Source organism: Chelonoidis abingdonii, chromosome 1 (genome assembly GCF_003597395.2).
Source record: "Chelonoidis abingdonii isolate Lonesome George chromosome 1, CheloAbing_2.0, whole genome shotgun sequence".
Taxonomy (NCBI): domain Eukaryota; kingdom Metazoa; phylum Chordata; order Testudines; family Testudinidae; genus Chelonoidis; species Chelonoidis abingdonii.
Window position 1 is genome coordinate 369,643,776 of NC_133769.1, and position 10,337 is coordinate 369,654,112.

General features: G+C 44.3%; 1 pseudogene; it reads right to left on the minus strand.

The window, feature by feature from the left end:
* Positions 1-6,419: 6,419 nt before the first annotated feature.
* Positions 6,420-7,652, minus strand: LOC142047026 (olfactory receptor 51G2-like; annotated as a pseudogene).
* Positions 7,653-10,337: the final 2,685 nt, after the last annotated feature.

Below are 10,337 nucleotides of genomic sequence, written 5' to 3' on the forward strand. Positions count from 1 at the left end.
GTTGTGGCATGTGTTCCCTCTGTGTGCTGCCCCAGCTCTGCACAGATAGCTGATCCAACAGACCCGAGAGAACCCAATGACCACAGACTCTAGTAAGGTACAAAGTCACCGTGCAAGGTTTATTGTCAAACGAAGCACAGTAATAGTTCCCTCAGACTCTACTCTACGGGACATACTATGAATATGTGCTCCCTTGGCGATGGACTCAGCTCAGTCAGTGGCGGGACTTTCACTGCCCCCTAGGCCAGACAAAGACATCCACTCAGGGGCACAGTCTTATACACAGGTACAAGAAGTTGCACATCACTCCTGGCATATTGCTACGTAACAAGTACAATTCCTCTACGTAGCAAGGTACAACCCTCTACGTAGTAAGGTTCTACCTCTCACGTGTACATGTTAGTCGAACAAAACAACTCTCTCCATCATGTTACCCTTTTGGTCCTGTCATTGGGATGGGTCAGCCTGTTCCTTGTTATGTGTGTGGAGTGTACAAGTATGCGAATGTTTGATATTTGGTGTCCACTACCTTTCAGGTATGTCTCTTTTTGCAGCATACGCCTTTCATTGCCAGCTTCTTCGAGCAGGGGCCTGCCTCTGGCTCACAGCTTCACTTTGCTTTATGTGAGCAAAGTCTTCACATTACTTTAGTTCAGGCCTCAGGCCTCATACTGGGCCTCTGATAGGGTTTATGTTCAGGGTTTCATCTTACTACACTCTCCTCATATGGAAACTGTTCCATATCCCTAATCATTTTTGTTGCCCTTTCTGAACCTTTTCCAATTCCAATATATCTTTTTTGAGATGGGGAGACCACATTTGCACACAATATTCAAGATGTGGGGGGACTATCAATTTATATAGAGCAACATGATATTTTCTGTCCTATTATCTATCCCTTTCTTAATATTCCCAGCATTCACTGTGCTGCACACTGAGTGGATGTTTTCAGAGAACTATGCACAATGACTCCAAGATCTCTTCTCTCGAGTGGTAACAGCTAATTTAGATCTGGCTGAAATAAATTAATAAGAAGAATAAGATATAGAACCACATTCCTCCCCCTGGCAGCCTCCTTCTTGCATTACAAATCTAGGGTGGGGACAGAGAAGGGAGATTCCACAAGACTCCATAGATGGAAATTTCCTTTGATTATTCCAGGAGGGGCAACTGAGGATCCAGGGATCCCCTTAGTTAGGCACAGATCTCAGTGATCCACTGGTAGCTAGGCCACCCAACCACAATCTCTGTGCCTCCACAGCTACTCTAGACCCTCTCCAGCTCCCTGCTAGCACAGGTTCATCGTAGATGTGCTACCAGGGCCTGTCACAGTAGCCATTTTTAATGATGCTGCCTTTTATGGGACACGACTGAGAGTGTCAGTTCAGACAAATTGCTTAGAGCAGGGCAGTCACAGCACAAAGCTGGGTGTCTTTTATTACTAAGGACCAACCAGCAAACAGAGAGGACTTCGGACTCATCCCACTGGCTAACCAGGAGTCATAGAAGCAATTCCTTCAGACACTCCAGTTTCCCAGTATCACCACCAGCACCACTTGCTATGGGATGAATGGTTATGAAAACAATAGCCTAGTAAAAAAAAAAAAAAGGTCTCCCATCCCAAAGAACCAAACCAAGCCAATATACAAGTCAGATCTTACCACAAATCACGCTGTTGCCAATCCTTTAGAATCTAAAATCTACAGGTTTATTTATAGAAATAAAGAAAATATAATGAGAGTTAAAATGGGTCAAATGGAATAAATTATATACAGTAATGGCAAAGTTCTTGGTTCAGGGTTGTAGCCGTGATGGAATAAAATGCAGGTTCAAATCAGTCTCTGGAGTACATCCTGAGCTGGTGATGGGTCATTCAGTCCTTTGTTCAGAGGGTCAGTTTACAACAAGTTCCTCCAGAAGTAAGAAGCAGGATTGAAGACAAGATGGAGGAGATGCAGCAGCATTTTATAGTCTCTTTCCATGTGGCCTCTGCTTTCTTTGTTCCAAAGACAGCTATCCAGCACATTGAATGGAAAACCTTAGAGTTCTGTCCATAGGCCTGTCCCTGCATATCTTGCTGATCACAAGAGTCTATCTGCTTGTTCTCAATGGGTCAGTTGTATAGCTGATGGTCCTTAATGGGCCATCCAGCAGGCTAGGCAGTGCTGATGCCAGATTGTCTGGGGTGTCACAAGTTTGAAATACAGACAGTATATAGCTAATATTTATAACTAAATACAAAATGATACATGCACGCAGAGACCATAATCATAATCAGCAAATCACAACCTTTTCACAGACACTTCACATAGCAACTTTTGTACAATATTTGCTGCAAATGTATAACAGTGGTTGCAACAATGATCTATATGGTCACAGTTTCTGTCAATAACATCACAACACTGCCCGCATGATCTGCTGAAGGGGCCTTGTACAGGGTGGAGGGGGCTGCACAGAGATGGGAAGGCTGGTTAGAGTAGCTGATGGGCACAATACTTCAGCCATAGATTGGTCGTGAGGTTTCATGCCGAGAGTGCAGCCATAGTCTCCATCAGTGCAACCACAATTTATGCTATGAGGGAGAGGCAGATCAAAAGCCTCCAATTTCTCTTGGGAATCCAGGCAGCTGTAGCTGGGCAGCATCATGGCTGCTGAGCTTTCAGAGAAAAATGATCCATTTTCTATGAAAAGCCATCCAAAAACATAATGAATGAAAATAAAACATTTTAGTTTGGGTCAAAATTTTTCATGGTGAGGGGAAAATCTCTGTTTTCCCCTCACCAACTCTGGCTCAAACAATAAACCTTTATGTCTCGTATTGCAGGCCTACACTCCTAGGTGACAGCAGTAGCCCCCCCATCAGCCTCCCAAAGACAGCAACCCCTGGACCTCTGTTAGGGTTGCTATGTCATTTCTATAACCCAGGAAGCCCCTGGAAAAGGGTTGTCTTTCACAGACATATGAGTGGAATAATTTAAAAGCCTAAGAACGGACATATTGGATCAGACCAATTTTCCATCCACTCCAGTGTCCTGTCTTCTGACAGTGGCCATTGAAGCTACTTCAGAGGGAATTTAAAGAACAGGGCAATTATCAAGTGATCCTGTGACAGATTTCTGTTAGCAGTCTGCTGGTGGCACCAGCTGATCAGGCTGATGCCACCAGCTGATCAGGCTGATGCCTCAGGATCGTTTGGGGAGGAGATGACATAACACACCAAGTGTCTAAATGTTAATGCTTTATTAATAAAATAATAAAATCAGGCAGAGAGTGCTGGGAACACTCCCACATCACTCAGGGGGAGAAGGAAAGAGAAAGTGTTAATGCCCAAGCCCTAACCCACTTTCGTTCTCACACGACAACACGTGGCCCACACTGGCCAAGTCTGGGTGTAACATAAGAAGAAGAGGGAGGAAGGTGGACAGGGGTGCTGTCCTGGGCCCAGGCCATCCAAGGATCCGCTGGGCTCTCCGATTGCTCTAGCTCTCCGAAGGGTTTTGAGTCCTGGGCTTCTCTGGGGGTGTTCCATTTCACGATCTCTGTTCCTGGTTGCTCTTTGTGCCAGTCCAAGCAACGTTCTGTGGTCTCTTTCCTTTCCCCAAAACCACAGATTCAGGGACACTTGCCCGTCTCTCTCTCTGTTGTCCCATCTTGTGTTTTCAGATTCTGTAGCACTGGGCTTTGTTTCTTCTTTGCGCGCTTGCTATCTTGCAGGTGCATGACTATACAGTGGGATTTTTCTCACAGCTGCTTGGGCAACTTTCAAGCCCTCGTCTTTCTCGACTCGCACCAATTGTCAGCTGTGAGCTACAACCTTGGTGGCTGAAGTGTTGAATTAACTCATCCTCTGTTCTCTTCTTCTTCCCCTGCCCTTCTCGCCTCTTGTACTCTGGAAAGGAAACTTCCATCCCCTCTCGCAATACCTTTGACCCTCCCAAAATGCTTTGTGATGCTTCCAACAGGCTTAGCAATATACAGTGCTGATCTTTTTCCCAGGAGACCCCTGAGGGAGGGGGGCCATTGGTTTTGACAATCCATTCCTGCATCTCCACCCAGATTCTGGCAGTCAGAGGTTTAAGAGGCTGCTTCCCTGATCACAATGACTAATAACTATTGATGGACCTATCCTCCATGAAGTATCTAATTCTTTTTTGGACCTGTTCTATTTTTGGATTTCAACATTCCTTGTTAATGAGTTCCTCAGGCTGACTGTGTGTTGTGTGAAAAGACTTTCTTTTGTTTTGTTTTTTAAATATGCTGTCTACTAACTTCATTGGGTTACCCTGGTTCTGTGAAGGAGTAGATAACTTTCCTTATTCACTTTCTCCATCCCACTCATGATCTTAAAGACCTCTGTCATATCCCCAAACCCTACACCCATGTTGTGAGAGGAGCCCCATGCTATCTGAAGTCTCCCTTCCCCGACCAGCCGCTCTGTGCCTTCTCTCCTGAGACCTCAAGCCATGACATGGAAGATTATCTCTTCCTAAAGAACCTCAGATGTTTATATGTGCCATGCAGGTTCTAGGGCAGCTGAGGAGGTGCTTGTGATGCTACCCCATATCATTATGATATAGTATGATGTATCTTCTACAAAACATGTCTTGTGAGGTGTCTGTGGAATTTATGGTTTGCAGAATATGATGATCCTATTTGTGTGCATGTGTCGTCTTTGTATCTGAAGCTATGAATATTGACCATGTATCTGTATTTCAATGTACTTACCTGGGTGACACCCACTAGGAAAAATGCTTCCAGTCAGGACAGGCGGTTATAAGAGCCTATTCAGGGAATCTTTTGCTGAAGCCCAGAGGGAAAGAGTAAAGTCACAGAAACTGCTTGGGAAAAGGGATACTGTCTTTTAATTCCTCTGTAGCAGTGAAAAACAGTTTGCTACTGGGGTGGGTGTGGTTGAGACCCATTCCTATGCCGTTACCCATTTAATTTGGGCTTGAATAGGGACTGGGAGTGGCTGGCTCACTATAAAAGCAATTTTCCTCTCTTGGTATTAACACCTCCTCATCAATTATTGGGAGTGGACCATATCCACTCTGACGGAATTGGCCTTGTTATCACTGGTTCTCCACTTGTAAGGAACTCCCTTCTCTTTTATGTGCCAGTATATTTATTCCTGCATCTGTAATTTTCACTCCAGCATCTGAATAAATGGTTTTTTCGCATGAAATCTTATGCCCAAATAATGCTGTTAGTCTTTAAGGTGCCCATGGACTCCTCATTGTTTTTGATGACATGGACAAGCCCTTTCACAGGGATGAAATACCAGCTACTAATGGGATCCTTATGATAGTAGGGAAAGGTAATAAAGAACCAGTGGACTGTAACTGAAGCAAGATAAATTACATTTGGAACGAGGCACACATTTCTAGCACAATTGTGCTTCCCAGTGGAAAAGACTCCCAAGGGAGGTGGTGGACTCTCCTGATCTCTCCAAGACAAGGCCTGCATGCATTCCTGTAAGAGACACTTTAGAGAACACAAGTGATGCATTAGTCAAACACAAGTCATTGAGCTCAATACAGGTGTAACTGGGTTGAAGTCTCCAGCCTGTGCATAGAGGAGTCAGACTAACTGGAGGGTCTCATCTTTTTTGATCACACCCCCTTCTTTGACTGTAAAGTTTATGCCCTCTTCCCCTGCCACACTAATACATAAACTCATTCTTATTATATCCTTTCCTACTATAAATAAGAGCCTGTTGAATAGCCCCTGTCACAGCTGCTGCAGCGCCAATGGATCACACAGCACCCAGAGCGCTCAGGAAGGGTTGTTTAACCAGAACGGAACAGTGACCAGCCAGGTGTAATGGGAAACAGCATCAACATCCCTTCTCTTTACTGACTCTATAAGGCAGGAATTCTGAGGTTAGAGAAGCCACTGATATAGCTCTTTATGGGCCAAATCCCACCGTCTTCCAGCTCTCCACAAACACAGTCACTTTGTAAATGCTGCTGTTCTTTCTACCAGTGCAGTAACCTCCTCACCAACCCCTCTTCCATTGCTTCAGGCCTTAGATCCCGTCAAACTTCTCTCTCCACAGTGGAGATCATAGCCCATTTCCATCTTGGATGTATGGGTCCGGGATGGAATAGGGGTGTATGTTTTCACGGCCCGTGTCAACAGTTGCTGGGTTGGCTGAGAAACTCACTGTTCACTTAAAGACACCCCTGATTATCTCACACGAAGGTGTTTGCTTTTCATGCTGTACACGATTGGGTTCATCAAGGGTGGAACCAGCACGTAGGTGTAGCCTAGGAAAATCTGAAGAAAGTGAGAAGAGCTGTTCCCAAACCTGTGTATCACAGTCAAGCCGATATGTGGTAAATAGAAGAGCACGATGGCGTACAGGTGGGAGACACAGGTGTTCAGGGCTCTGATGCACTCCACGTGGGACGCGACACTCAGCACGTTTTGAGGATCATCACATAAGAGACAAAGATGAGCAACAAGTCCAACCCCATGCTAAGAGTTTAATAGATAAGCCATAGTTGATGTTGACTGGTGATGTCAGAACAAGCCAGCTTCATGACCTCCTGGTGTAGGCAGTAGGAATGGGACAGGACATTGGCTCGACAGTATCGGAACCTTTCAGAGAAAAGGGGAGTGGGAATATTAGGACCACTGATCTTAGCACAACCACCAGTCCCATCTTAGCCTTCTCGGTGGGGTTAAGATGGAGGCATATCTTAGTGGGTTAGAGATTGCAATGAAGCGGTCAAAGGCCATCAAGAAGAGAACGGAAGATTCAATGTATGAAAACGAGTCGATGAAGAAGAGCTGGGCAAAACAGGCATCGAGGCTGATCTCTCTAGAGTTAAATATTAATATCCCTCAATGTTGTAAGCATGGTGGATACCAATAAGCCAAGGTCTGTGATGGCCAACATGAAAGGAAAATGTACATGGGCTCATGGAGGTTCGATCTGTTTTTATAATGATCAGAATGATTGAAATTTCCTACTATCGAAATGACATACATTAGGCAGAATGGGACAGAGACCCAGAGATGATGGCTTCCTGCCCAGGTATCCAGTGAGAAGGAACACTGCAGAGTGAATTGGTGTCATTGACAGTTGACATAATGTACTGGGCAGGTCCAAGGTGTTTTGAACTTTCCTTCCTGAAAGGAAAAAGAACAGGAGACTAGATGACATTTAATGAGACATCTTTCTTGTCTCAGTACAAGTCTAGAGGTTCCCAGGAGCTCAAGGAAATTAGAAAAAACATAGTATTGGATTACACCACTGATAGGAAGGTAGGCACTGCCAGACTGGATCAGACCTGCAGTCCATCTAGCCCAGTATCCAGTGGCCATCGTTCCAGATGCTGCAGAGAAGATGGAAGAAGCCCCAAACAGGCATCTATGCGATAACCTGCTCCAAAGGAAAATTTCTCCTCACACCCACTAGTTAGGCATATTTTGTGGTATAAAGCAGGAAGGTATAGAGCCCTCCAAGACTTTTTAAAACAATCCTCACTACTGTAATTGGATTTTCTGGTTACCCATATAAACATCTACTCCCTCTTTGAAGCTCGCTAAATTCTTGCCCTCCTGATACCTTGTGCCTGGGAGTTCTGCAGCCCCTTCAGCACTGTCTGATTTTGCAATATTTTGAACTTCCCATAGACACTCATTCTGGCCTTCACTTCTGAGTGTAACCCATTGTATGATGACATGAACCTAAAGAAATGGCCAGTTGAAACGGTCATTGCATCTGTGTGTCCTTGACTGAAGATATTTATAAATGTGTTAATATTTTAATATATAAAATGTATATATAAAATTTCTCCACTCCTGACACTTCAAAATTATGCCACTGCCTCTTTGCTGTAGATGAGATAAATTCTTATTGCCATTTTCTTAATTCAATAATATGACTCAAGTGAGTCACTCCAGATCTACATGTGTAAATTCAGTCAGCACCGGGTTCTATTTATTTTCCCTTACCAATGCTCCCGGAGATATACTCTGATCCCAAAGATACCTCCAAGAGAAGCTGAAGTGTTTCCCTGGCCAAAGGTGACTGAAGCCAGAGAGTCTGATCATCCTATAGCCTTCTTTTCACCCCTCACAGGACCTGCATCCTCTCACCATGAGGCATTTTTAGATATCTGAAAAGTTACAAGATAACACAGAGAGTTACTTCAGCCAGGTTGGAAGGGGATGTATTACAAATGGGTGAATAGTGAAAACACTAGGTTTGCACTAATATCCAGTTGAGTGTGAAATTACCCAAGCAATGCCCCTGTAAGAGGTGATGGGTGTAAGTTACATAGAACCACTATTAACTCCCCTTTTACTAAACCTCAGCTCTATCTCTTGGCGGAACAATGGACCAGTGGTTCTGTCTCTCAGAATTTTTGGAAAGTTTTGCACGGGTACTCAGCAGGGATTGTGTTCATGACTAATAATGTAAGTGTTAGAAACAGCTACTAGTCAGTTGCCAGAGACAGTGTCATACAACTAATCATTGAAAATGATTTCATAGCATAAATCCTTTGCAAATAGTATGTGGAGAACTTCTGATATACTTTCATAAGCAAAAGTCATTAAGCAGTAAGTTACTACTGCTCCTTCCTGTACAGTTTCCAACAACTCTGCTGCTGGCTTTTCAATATATTATAATGTATGAAAGATTGGTTTGTAATATTAGATATTACAATGAAATGCTTTCCCATAACATTTACACATCTGTACTTTAGCACACACGTGTCAACGCATTCTTTCCCCTCTGATCGTCTCTAAGAGATGATTTCTCAGGTTCGAGTGGGACTTAAAATGTAGTGTCCTATCATCGAGATTTCTTCAGAACTGAAAAGATCCCAGTGTCTCAGCCCTCATTCAGTCGCTTGTCAGCAAAGAAAGTCTAGAGCTCCCTCTTGCCTGGGTTAATAGCTGACTGGTTCCCATCAGGTTCTCTTTGTCAGTCTGTAGCCTGTATCTGGAGTGGTAACAGGCACTGGGGGTCAGGGTAGAAAATATCCATTCCCTGAGTTCTCACTCTCTAGTAACATAGTAACATCACACTTAATTATTCAGGCATGATTAGGGTTGCAGTTAGTGCATTTCAAGGTTCAAATGCAGGAGTATTCATGGAACTGGAACTTCATTTCACACAGGAAGTCGTATATTATGCTCTCTTGCTCTCTCTCTCTTTGAATGTTTCTCCCTGTATTCATAAAATCCGTTACACTCAGAAAGGCATTGTGACAGACATGGAGCTGAGCTGCCATAATGAATGTGTCTGTTAAACCCAGTTCTTGGATGTTTGCTGTAGAGCTACATTGGGTTTAACTATTGGGATGCTTATGTTACGGCTGTATTGGGTGAAACCTGCACAGCTCATCTTAGTTTAGTAGCAGGATCCTGGGAACAAACAGGAAGGGAGCAACAGCTCAAGACAAACCATCACTCAGTCACAACTTTAGGAAGGTCAAGAGATAACACTGAGCTACAAGCTGGGAAGATCCTATTTTTGGCTCTAGCCACATTACATAGCTTGTTTTGCAGTTTTGGTAGCCTGTGCAGAGGTGGGGCAGCTGTTGCTGAGAAGCTCTTCAGGCTGACACGCACAGACACACTAGGGATGTCTGAAGGCCCCGGCCTGCCTGAGTCCCCATCAGAGTGGGAGGGTTTAGGGGTCAGAGACGTGTACAGATTCTTCTTTGAAAACCCCCTTATTCTCCCATGTTACAACATTATTTCTACTGTTCAGATTAAAAGTATTTGGTTCAAGAAAGCTGGTCTCTCATCTCACCACTAGTCACAGAGTTCCAAAGGGAAGAACCACCGGTGCCAAACCCAACTGTGAATCCTGGGCAAGCACAGTAAACTCACATCTGTGCAGTAGTCCAGGCCCAGTCTGAGGGTGGGAAGATCATGGGATTCACACCTATGAGAGGGCAGAGTCTGAGTCCTAACATCGGCACTTGGAGACCAGAGAAGGGGTAGAGATGTCGGTAGACCTGTAGCTTTGAGGAGATTCTAGACCCCTAAGCCAGTCAGCAAAGTAGCATATGCCAAATCAACCTGTAACCACAGGCCAAGGCAGCTCTGAATTCCTGCGTTCACAAACAAGTCAGAGAATGAAATCATTGGAAATGCATTTGCTGATTAAATTTTCCAGGATTAAATAAACCTGAGACAAATTTGTGAACTAGTCAGTGACTTTCCGTGGAGTCTCTTCTCACTCAGCCCTGGTGGCATTGGGCCCAGAGCACACAACATCTCTAGAAATGGGATCCTGGAGAAATCCTGTCTTGGGGCATCGGGATTTAACAGTCTGAGCTCGCTTTAAAAACCAGATTTCTGTATAGCTT